Genomic DNA, 12194 nt, shown 5'->3' on the forward strand with positions numbered 1-12194 from the left:
TGGGTCTGAGCGTCCCCTCCATCTGCCTCCCTGCTCCAGACCTGAAAGGTGGATGGACCCAGTGTGTGAGGAGGATACCTGCTCAACTGTCAAAGTCACAGCAAAGGCAGAGGATGGATGGTGGGAGATGAGTTTAGGAGGTGGCTGTCTGGTCAGAGGCATTCCCCAGAGCCCTGGGTGTGTGGTAAATGTGTGTTTCTGCATATCCACTGAGTCTTTTTTGTACAGAATCTCAATATGGCCCAGAGTGGTCTGTGGTTGAGACAAGGAGGGACCTGAAACCCCATCCCTTCAGCTTCTCCAGTGCCTCTCTCAGTGACTTCTAAGCCACCTTGGAGGACCCTGGGGGTTCCATGGAACCCAGTTTAGGAACCCCTGGTGAAGCCTAATTAATTTTGCACGTCATTAGGCAAACTCAGTGTGAGCTCCAACTGCTCCTCAGGAGTTCAGCCAATAACGAGGGCTTGAGGGGCCCATTTGTTTGCCCACCCAGGCCTGCTTCTCCATGGTCCAGGGGTCTGCTGGCCCTGCTAGGACAAAGACAGAGGTGGGAGTGTCTTCCCAGAGCAGGGGAGCCGGGGTGGGGGGTGGGGGGTGGGGAGTAAGTTTGGACAGTGTAGAGAAGCAGGTGCCTGACCAGGCTCCTCTGACTTTGCCTGCTTGGATCTCCACAACCCAGGCTTTGAAGGGTAGTGTTCCACAGCTGCTTCCCAGAGCATCAGACCCATGGCTCTTCATCCGAGGACGTACCTTTTTGTTCCCCTTCCATCCATAATGCCAGTTTGGCAAAGACTGAAGTCTGTGATGTCCTCCTGGTAGGCTCAGTGCCCAAGAGCACAGCCAGGGTCCTGAGAATTCCTGCAGAAAGGAATCCCGTTCTTCCCTGCATTAACCATGTCTAAGGTTTCTTGCAGCAGCACCTGATCAATAGTCCTAGGGGTTAGGTTCTGTGTCATGTTCGTCCCTATACTGAAATCAAGTGTGTTTACTCAAAGCATCTTCCAGCACTGGGGCTCTTTGCTATGTATTGGGTCTCTCCCTTAATGGAATTCAATCTCCCAAGAGCAGGATATTTGTTCAGCTGAGGACAGTGCTTAGAGCCTAGCAGACGATATTTGTCGAATGGGAGCATCCTAAGTGGTCTGGGTGCTAGGGAAGGCAGATATGTGTACCATGCCTTTAGCTGTGCCGTGCCTCCCGCCAGCAACACCCTCCCTGTCCTCTGCCCTCCTCATTCCATGCTGATCACTTCTCTCTGGTCTCTGGCTTACCCCGACTAGAGTCCTTCTGGCTACTCACCACCTGCTACCATTCATCCTTGGCCACACTCCCTTAGGACACCTGTTCTACTTTATCAGACCCCACTTACTTGGCTTTCTTCTTTGGGTAAATTAAGGAGAGCAGGTTCAATTCAGGGAGCAGCCTGCAGGCTGAACTGTGATGATTGTGAGCCAGGCTGGGGTGGGTACTTGAGATACAGCCGACCACAGGCCCTGGGCTCAGAGGCCTGATGTCCAGAGCGGGGTCAGCTCCTACTAGGTTCCAACAGCCACTCATTAAATTTTCAGGGGTTTTCCAAGCTGATTGTTAAACAGAACCTTCTGATAATTCATGGTTGTGTGTAGCCATAGGCTCGCCACAGATACAAGGGTTAGGTAGCTGAACTCTGAACACTTTCTTGTAGAATCAATTGGCTAGATGGATTTACAAAAAAGAATATTGTGGGGAGTTCTCAGTTGCTGCTTAGCAATAACAAACCAGACTAGTATCCATGAGGATGCAGGTTCCATCCCTGGCCTCTCGCAGTGGGTTAAGGATCTGGAGTTGCTGTGAGCTGTTGTGTAGTCTGGCAGTTGTAGCTCCAATTAGACCCCTAGCCTGGGGGTTTGGCCCTAAAAAGACAAAAAAATAATATTTTGCGTTTTATTAGTATTTGTAAATTTTGTGCTTTGTATTGGCAAAATTTATTTTATGCTTTTTTTTTTTTCTAGAGAGCATTGATTGGGGTTTTATTAGAGGAGGACCAGATGTGGTGTAAACAAGGAAAAGAGCTGCTTGCTTGGTCCTGTGGGGCTGAAAAACTCTAAAGGAACTTAGGGAATGGACACTGAAAGGCCCATGGACCCACTCACAACCACGGACCTCACTGATGGCAAAATAAGGTAGAACCCCATGTCCTGGCACTTGCCACCCTGGAATACTAGCCTCTTCCATCCTGTCCTAGACCCCAGGATACCCTGCTGCCTTTCCTGGTTCTCATGGGCTGTACAGATGTCCTCAACCTCCCCCAGCCTTTCCCAGGCTAGGGGAGCAGGGGACGGAGGGGAAGGGGCCCTGCTTGGAGGCACATCTGCCACAGCTGTGCTCCTGGACGTCCAGACACCCTTCCGTCACGCTCTGACAGATGCATCCAAATAAATCAGTTCACAGCAGGAAAGGGCTTGGGGAGTTCCAAGTCTAGTGAAACAAGATCTGGTCTGGAGGGACGGAGAGCAGCCATGTCTGAGGGAGCCAGGATGGTGGGCCCCAGGCCAGACCTTGGTGCTGGAGCTCTGAGGGAAGCCAGGGAGGCCGCTCCCCAGTGTGGGGTCTTTCTGTCCACCCCTTCCCTCGGGGGCCCCTCTCCTCCTCTCCTCCCTCGACTGGTCTTTCAAGATGGAATTCAGATGGGCCCTGCGTGTGAGAGTGTGCTGCTGGCTAGTGACTGCCTGGGTTCTCAAGCCTGCAGAGCTCCGAGTCAGCATGGGAGCCACAGAAGGGCAGCAGTGCAGCATGAGTCACTGGGTCATGGGGGATGGGCACCAGGCCTGGGCCTGGCTTGCCTGTTGAGTGGTCAGAGGAGTTTGAAGCCCGCTGTTTTTCCAGTCACCAGAGTTGGGTGAGAACACCTGCTGTGTTTAGCAACGTGGATGCCGTGTGTTCCTAGCAGACACTCAGACAAGCACTGGCTTATTTTCACGGTGATTCAAAGAATCACAAATGTCCTCTCCTCAGGAGCTTCCTACTGGGCAGTCACATTTCCTTTTCTTCTGGGTCATGAGGACACAGGCTTCCACAACCTCCCTCAGAGGCATGTGGCCACAGCCAGAGGGCTACAAGATTTTTCTGTGGTCTATCTTTCAAATCTCTTTAACTATCACTGCAGCACATTCCTTCCTATGGACTACAGAGAGCTTGCACCTAGGGTGGCTTGCCTCTGCTCATGCAAGTTTTATTTCTTAGATTCAGAGGAAAATGAAGCCTATTTCTCCTCAATCTGGAAACTGCCACTTGTGTTGGTGGGGGAGTGATAGCAGGGGAGAAGTGGGTCATTTAGGTTCATGGGCATCTAAGAAGGGGCAACTGAATGTTGGATCCAGAAGGCAGGGCCCAGGGTCGAGGGTCACAGAGTCCAAAGAGATGGCTAGAGCAGCACTGGACGACCGACTTGGGAATACACGTTCCAGACTGGAGCCAGCTCACTGCCTGTCCTCATGTTGATGTATGGAATACAGGCCACTACTTACTAGCCAGGAGCCACATAAAACACAACTGTCTTGTTTCTCACACCCTAGCCAGCCTGCTGGGAGCTGATGGTCGCCAGGGAGAGGCCAGAAGCCAGCAGGTGAAGTGTGCCCCCAACAGGAGCTTACCTCACCCGGCTGGCATCAGGGCAGACTCAGAGGACAGGGTCTCGTATCACTGTCAGCTCCCCTTGGCAGTTACCTCTCTGAAGACTGACTGGGCCAGCTCTGCCACACTTATGTAAGGGGACCTGACTGCGCCTGGCGTGCCTGCGCTGGCAAAGTCCAAAAATAAATGCTATTGACCGATAAAGATTTGAAGTGCTGGCTTGTGAGGAGGGAAAGTGGGCAAGACTGATGGCAGCAGGGACTGCTAAGGCCGCTGAGGGGCAAGAACTCTGCAAAGGCCACTGGAGGCCCTTTCTTCCGTCATCCTATATAGTTTTCAAATAAGGGCCCACAGAAAGCTGTGCTGAGGTTCATCTGAGAACACAGGAAGGACCTGGGTCGGGAATGGCATCTCCATTTTATACACTAAGAAGCTAAGGCACAGGGGTTCAGTGACAAGGCCAGCTAGTAAGAGGCAGAGCTGGTTCCAGAAGAGGGTATTCTGATTCTTAATCTGGTCTCCTTCCTCTGTAGCAGGTTTTCTCCTCACAACTCCTCTGTCGTGTGTCCCATGCTTCATCAAGTACTCATTACTTTAGGCTAATACCTGCTAGACCTGATAAACCAATCTACGACAAGGCTTTATTAGATACGGGCAATGTGGATGGTCAGAAAGGAGACACTGTTGAGGAGTGGGTTACAGGGTGGCTTTTAATATAGAGGTGCCAGATTTAGCAAATGAAAATATGATGCCCAGTTCAATTTGGATTTTAGATAAACAGTGAATTAGTTTTCAGTCTAAGTATGTCCTAAATATTGCACAAGACTCTCCTTATACTAAACATCTAATAGATGCAAACTATTGCCTCTGGAACGGATTAGCAATGAGATCCTGCTGTGTAGCACTGGGAACTATGTCTAGTCACTTATGTTGGAGCATGATAATGTGAGAAAACAGAATGTGTACATGTATGTGTAACTGGGTCACCATGCTGTACAGTAGAAAAAAAATTGTATTGGGGAAATAGAATGAAAAAAAAAAACCACATTGAATGAGGAGTTCTGTATTTTATCTGGAAAGCCTATTTTAATGGTCCCTAAACCATGAGAACATCATTTTAATTACTGTGAAGACAAGTTCTATATTAGAATATTATAATTTGCCAGCCAAAAATATGTCTTGAAAGAGGTTGAGTTTCTGGGTGGATTTTAAGTTAATTCTGTGTAATAGACAAGGGGATAAACAGAGATGGGTGGAACTAAAAACCCTAGGATCTGTCAGGTTTATGTAACCACTACATTTCCAACCATTAGCTTTTATTGTCCCATAGCTCTTGGATGCTCTGTTCTATTTTTGTTTTCATTTCCCTGTTTTTAACTCCTTTTTGCCTTATGTTTAAATTCATTTAATTTTCATTGACCTATCTTCAAGTTCACCAATCCTTTCCTTTACTATATCGAGTCTATAGATTAGTTAGCCATTGGCTTTCAGCAGCAAGAACCAACTCTGCAGAAATGGGTGCGGTTATAGCTGTGAGGGACCATGAGAAAGAACTTTCCGTGGCAGAGGATGTGAAATCTTAGAAGAGAAGACCTAGGGAATCTGATCTTCAACACGGTTTATGTGGCATCTTTTGGGGAGGGGGTTAGGCTCCATCTGGGTTGAGTTTCCTAGCACAAGCATTTCATCTGCTGTGGTTTAGGAGTGGAGGGAGGGGTTTTCTTGCTATTTTGCCTAAGATGCCAATGCAAATTCCACATGGAGACTAGGCAAAGCCTTGAGCCCAATAAAAGGTAAGCGAGAAATGAAAAACATCAGAGAGTTAAAGTGAGGAGATCCACCCTTAGGAAAGAGCCAGCTAGATCTACTGGTTTGAGGCCTTTAAGCCCATGGCTTTGTTGTGAGTACAGTGGCTGGTCAGGGAAACTTGCAAAGTGAGAAGATGCTGGAAAGTTCCTGGAGGTAACTGTCCACATTCTGAAGACCACAAACACCTGGTTTGGGACCAAGCAGATGTGGTCCCCACTTATGAGTGCCTATAGTTATTGGTAATTACTCTGGGGACAATCATGTTAAATAGGGCTCAGTCCCAACCTCATGGAGCTTTTAGTCAAGAAATACCTGGAATGCATCCCCCAGATGTTTGTACTCATATTTTGTTTTGTTTTGTTTGTCACTCAAGTTTCAGCTTAAATGTCACCTACTGACAGACCTTTCCTACAAGTCTAATCTAATGTACCCCCTCCATCATTTCACATAGTCCTTTGGCAATCAAGATGTAGTGTTTTCTTGTTTATTTATTGCCTTATTTACGCATCGAATATCTTCCCCTTCTACAATATAAGTCCCAGCAAGTATATGTATCACATTTCCTCTTCCCATTCCCTGCTGTATGTCCCTTGTCTGGCAAATAATAGGTATTAAATAAAGTTTTTTAAATTATTTTTTTAAATTATAGCTGATTTATAATGTTCTGTCAATGAATAAAGTTAATTAATGAGGAAAAGGAAACTTCTTTGGTCATGGTTTTTGCTTCTATACAGTTAATTAATATTTGACCAAGAGGATTCCAGAACTCCTTTTAACATTCTGCTATGCTTTTGTCCAGTTTCTTGCTCAACAATCTAAACATGAATTATACAAAAATAGAAGGCAGAATTGTCTCAGGCTGAGAGATTTTAGAAAACCTTGTCTGTGTAATTATTTTTCATTTTTTTATAATGATGAATACAGCAGGGCTTAATGGCTGCTTTTCTGACTGGTTGATTAATTAAAGTTTAAGCTCGGAGAGGCTCTGACACAGTGGGATGTTCCTTTGTGAGCCACTATTCCTCTCTCTCCTCCAGTTGCTCTGAACACCCACTAAGTGTGGTGGATGGGTGCTTAGTTCCTGGAGACTTTAAAGAACAAAGAACATGAATTCATACAATACATATACGAAGGAATATATTTATCTGATTGAAAAAGCTACAACTTCATATTTAAACAAGGCGACTTCTGGCAGTGCTTTATGAAGCGTATCTCTTACAGGAAGTGACTATGATTTTAGACACCCAAACACATAATAAAATCCAGCAATGGTTGTCAGTTCTGTTAAGTCTCTCTCTGAGTGCCTGGCTGAGCTGCCAGAGGAAACAGAGTCCTTTGCAGCTTTAAGGTCAAAGGTCCTGTGTCTACAGGTGCTAGGGTCACAACAGAATTTGACCTCAGATCTTTCTAAGCTAAACAGAGCTGACTCTTTATTCAAAAAGTAACAGGGCAGAGGAATGTGGTAGGGGGAGCAGGGGAGAGAGGGGAAGAGAGAGGGAAAGACAGAGATAAATGGATAGACAGACAGACATAGAGGTAATTGATTAGTTCGTTCAGTTATTTATTCTACCACATTTATTAACCTCTAGCCAGGGCCAGGCATGTTGCTAAGCCTTGCAAAGCCTGGCAAGATGAATGAGATAAGGCCACTGACCCTGCATGGTGGTGCTGAACAGGGAAAGGACCCAGGTGTTGGTGTTGGTTGGGGAAGATAACAGGCTTGGACTGAGATATATTGGTCTTGAGAGGCCAGCAGGGCATTGTATTGGAGGTTTCCAGCCATCATCTTTAACAACTATAAATAAGACTTTTCCTCTGGGCTCTAGACCCACAAATCCACCTGCGTAGCTGATCTTTCCCCTGGGACTTTTTTTTTTTTTTTTTTTTTTTTTTTTTGCTTTTTAGGGCCACACCTGTGACATATGGAAATTCCTGGGCTAGGGGTCTAGTTGGAGCTACAGCTGCTAGCCTAAGCCATAGCCACAGAAATGCAGGATCTGAGCCTCATCTGCAACCTATACCACATCCTGTGGCAACTCTGGATCCTTAACCTACTGGGTAAGGCCAGGGATCAAACACACATCCTCATAGTCAGGTTCATTTCCATTGAGCCACAGCAGGAATTCCTCCCCTGGGACATTTTGAATTCAGCACATCCAATACTGAATTTCACCTGCACACCTAATCCTCCTCCATGCTCCCCTTCTCTGTGGGCAGCACTGCCATTAGCCCAAGTCAAAAGCCTTGGAGCCTCTTTGATTTTCTGTCTCCCTTATCATCCATTTCCCACTCACCCAACCCCAAGTCTGGTCAATTTCATCTCCAAAATGTCTCGTGAATCCTCACTCTCCTTCTTCTTTCTGTTTTAAGTCCCAGTCTGGATTTCCATCATGTCCCACCTGACCTCCTGCAACAGGACTTCCTCTCACTGGCCTACCTGCCCTCACTCTGGCCCCTTCTCTTATTCTCTCCCCATCAAACAGAAGCCAGAGGAACAACTTTTCCAAATGCCCATCCAAACTCACCAGTGAGCTGGGTAACATGTTTCAGTCGGTTTCCCTTGCTTTCAGGAAGGTGACAAATGTTGACAGCTTCCAAGGCACACTAGGATCTCCTCCCCTGTCTGCATCTCCATTGTCTCTGTTTCAACCACATGGACTTTCTTCAGCTCATGGTTTTCCTTTCTTCTACCAGACTTTTGCACATGCTGTCTTTATTAGACAGAATAATGACACCCTAAAGATGCCCATATGTTCATCCCCAGAAACTGTGAATATGCTACACTCCATGGCAAAGGAGAAGTAAGGTCATAGATAGAGTTAAAGTGGTTTATGAGCTGACCTTAATGTAGGAAGTTCGTTCTGGCTTATCTGCATGGACCCAATATAATCATAGGGATCCTTAAAGGTGGAAGAGGGAGACAGAAGAAGGTTGGAGTGATTTTCTGGGAGAGGACTCAACCCATCCTTGCAGACTTTGAAGGCTGAAGGGAGACACAGGCCATAGAATATGGGCAACTTCTAGAAGCTAGAAGAGTCAAGGAGCCTTCAGAAAGGAATGCAGCCCCATCAACACTCTGATTTGAGCTCAATGAGACGATGTCACTCTTCTAACTTACAGAAATGTATACTAGTAGATGTGTATTGTTTAAGCCATGATTGTGGTGATTTGTTATAGCAGCCATAGGAAACTAATACACATGCTGTCTCTTTGCCTGGAATGTTCTTCTTTCCCTTTGTTGTCTAGTTAACTCTTAAGATTTTAGCCCAAGTGCCATTTCCTCAAGCTCTCCTGTCTAGGTGATAGACCCCTTTTATTATAGATGCTCATAGCTTTTGCCTCCCTCTTCTTTTAATTTAATTTAATTTAATTTAATTTTATCTTTATTTTATGGGCACAAATGTGGCATATAGAAGTTCCCAGGCTAGGGGTCTAATTGGAACTGCAGCTGCCAGCCTATACCACAACCAGGGCACCATGGGATCCGAGCCATGTCTGTGACCTACACCACAGTTCATGGCAATGCTGGATACTAAACCCAATGAGTGAGGCCAAGAATTGAACCCTCATCCTCATGGATACTAGTTGGATTCATTACCGCTGAGCCACAATGGGAACTTCCGCTCTCCTTTTAAATCACATGTTGTAATTCCAGTGTGTATGTGTTTATATGAACTGTAGTACATGGACCTTGGAGGTCAATGGCCTGAGTTTAAACCCTGTTTCCCTCTGTTATCTGTATGACCTTGTACAAGTCTTTTAACCTATGTATGCATTAGTTATCTTGCTGATAAAACAAGAGTAATAATGTTATCTACCTCCTAGGACTGTTGTGAGAACTTAGTGAATTCACGCAGGGCTCAGAGCAGTGTATTCTCATTGTTGATGCTTCCCTGCAAGTTTGTATCTTTTTTTCAGAACGGGCTACTTCTGCTTGCCATTTTATTTGACACCTACACAGAGTTTGACATATTATAGTAAGTGTTCAGTGCCTGTGTGCATGTGCGTGTGTGTATAAAATGAATGAATAAATCAAAGAGTATTCAGAATTAGAGCGTGGGAGAGTATAGGTCTGAAAATACATATCAGAAACGACTCTTTTCCTAAATTGTTGACACTAAAGGAAGGATTTCTCAACCTCCCCACAATTGACACCTTGAGCTTGACAATTCTTTGGTGTGGGGGCTGCCCTGTACATTGCAGGATGTTTACCAGCATCCCTAGTCTCAACCCACTAGATGTAATAGCACTGCCCTCCACACCACTTGGGATGACCAAAAATGCAACCAGACATTGCCATATATCCCTTGAGGGCAAAATCACCCCCACTTGAGACCCCTGCTCTAAGGGTGCAACCACCACCTCAAACTGCAAATGTGAGCATGAGGGAGCCTGTGAATGCAATGCTATTCTCCTCCTGGCAGGACTCCTGGAGGTACCTGCTACAAAACCCCCAGTGGCTTATCTGCATCAGCTCAGCCACTCCAGGTCTCCACACATAAGAGAGTGATTTGGTGTGAGGACAGTGGGACTGGCCTTTTTAAAGCCACAATGGCATCGTATTCTGAAAGCAGGAAGTGTTTGATCTCAAAGCAGATTGTTCTTGAACCTTTCAGAAGACAGATTTTCATGCTAATCTAAATGCTAGAAAGATTTGAATAAATGGGATAAAATTTTGGATAAAGAGTTGACCATTGCCTTCTTTCAGTATCAGTTTGAAAATAAAAGGAAACCTTCCCCCACTTTTTTTCTCCATAAAATAGTTCTCTTTAAATTCTGTTTATTCTCAGAAAAGGGTTACTTGGGTAAATCCTGGCAGATAAACAAATGAATTTCCTCTACGGAGGGCAGATGTGGGTGATTGAAGGAGTTGGTGAGGATCTCCTCACCAGACATTTTCATAGAAGGATTAGATTTGACGGAGGTGAAGACAGGTGAGTAGAATAAAGTTCAAGTGTCCTGAAGCCTGGGTGTTCTCTGTGCGTATATGGCTGTGAGGCTCAGCAGGACTGAGCAATGGCCAGCTCTTAGGTGTGGAGGGCCCACATCCCTTTCCATACCATTCCTTAAACCTGACCTGTAGGACTTCACTCAGTAAGGAAGAAACTTGAAAACAGAGCACTTAAGCAAGATAATCCTGACCTCTCCTCTAAAAGGGGTCCTGAGACTGGGAATGAACCAAGGGCAAAGTCAAGGGGCCACAAAGAATATCAGAAAAAAACAGTTTCTCTACTTTCTTAGGCAGCTAGAAGGATGTGGAAGATAACTGCGGCAGCTGGGAAGGAAAGGAACCTATAAAAAGGTCTGAGTCTGTTTTTAAAGCAAAAATAGAGCCAAGTTAACAAGGCAGGTCCTGTGCCCCTAAGAGAGACCTGGTGATAGGTCACTGTCCTCAGGAACCAGTCTCCCAGACTGCACTTATGACCGTCCCAAGGAATCCAGTGGAAGTCAACAATACAGGGGCTCATCTCATGCCCAATTATGGATCTGTGTTTTACATGTCCTTTCTTGTGAAAACCCCCAATTAGGGTTTGTTAATGCAGTTTCTTTGTCTTTGAAAATTGGTGCATTGTAGGTGGGAGGGCTTATATGGAACTTGTAAAGGGGACTAGTGCCAGGAAGAAAATGAAACGAAAAACCTAGACCCAGAGAGAGGGGATCCTGGTAGTGAGATGGGCTGGGACCTGGGACCTGGGACCCTTTGCTGCTGTGCTTGCATCTAGACAAACATCTCCAAAAATACAAAGAAAGTACAAGGGGCTGAAAAAAAAACCTGTGTGCAAATGCAATTGGGACAAACTATGGGCAAGAAAAACTAAAAAAAACCCCTGCCACTTCTGAAAAGCAGGGAGCAAAGGTAGGGTGTTGGGAGAAAAGCAGGGTAGTACACATGCCCTCTGCACACCAAAGGAGTGGGCAAACCACCTAAGCCACCCCACTGGCCAGTTCTCCTACACCAGTCCCTACCCTCACCCCAAATAAGGAATCAGCTCATTCCTTTCCACAAGCTAGCAAGCAAGGAAATCTGTTACTTACTTTTTCTTCCTCCTGTTTCAGCAGGGGCCCCCAAATAAAGCCTTGCCTGAATTTTCTGTTTGACCTCTTATCAATTTCTATTGAATAAGGAGGCCAAGAACACAGGTCAGTAATGGTAGGAGAGTGAGTGGAATCTCAAAAGTAGGACTGAGGAGACAAAGGTGATTACAAAGGCCATAGGATGTTTTGGGAAGGGACTCTATGGCTAAGCTGATCACCTAGGTAAAACAGAACCTAGATATCACAGAATCCAACAGGTTCATTTTAGAGATGAGGAGGAAGCCAAGAAGGGATATGATTTGCTCAAGTCCAAACATCTGAGTCAGTATAGAGATGGATGTCATAGGAGCCAACTATTTACTGTAACCCTCGCCTACCACTCTCTCCAGCTTTATTGACATTTCACACACTTAATTACCTCTGAATAAACTCTACAAGATAGGGAGTAAATTATAATAATTTTAGTTTTTGCCTTTTTGAAGACTAATTTATCAATAGAAGTTGCCAAGAAATTATAGGATTCTGTGGTATCCAAGCATTTTAGATTGTTTGCTCCCACTTGTAAAAATTTTTTTGAGTACATACCTTTAATATTTATATATATATGAATTATATGCATGCTTTTCTACCAATTAAACATCAGTAAATCTTATAGACAATGTACAGTTCAGTCTTGTTTTTTAAATACACTCTGACAGCTTCTATTTTTTTTTTTTTTTTTTTTTTTTTTTTTTTTT

The 12194-nt window shown here is 45.2% G+C and overlaps 1 long non-coding RNA gene across 1 annotated transcript in view; it reads left to right on the forward strand.

The window, feature by feature from the left end:
- LOC146396135 (uncharacterized) overlaps nt 1-12194 on the forward strand; it is a 173007-nt gene that overhangs the window by 121943 nt on the left and 38870 nt on the right. Inside the window, exon 3 of the long non-coding RNA XR_014829290.1 lies at nt 1992-2162. This is a non-coding gene — a long non-coding RNA (uncharacterized LOC146396135). The remainder of the gene's footprint in view (nt 1-1991; nt 2163-12194) is intronic.

Source organism: Sus scrofa, chromosome 15, assembly GCF_054392235.1.
Source record: "Sus scrofa isolate SSC_HxYL_T2T_F1_AM1 chromosome 15, Sscrofa_HxYL_maternal_Yorkshire_Landrace_v2.0, whole genome shotgun sequence".
Lineage (NCBI taxonomy): Eukaryota > Metazoa > Chordata > Mammalia > Artiodactyla > Suidae > Sus > Sus scrofa.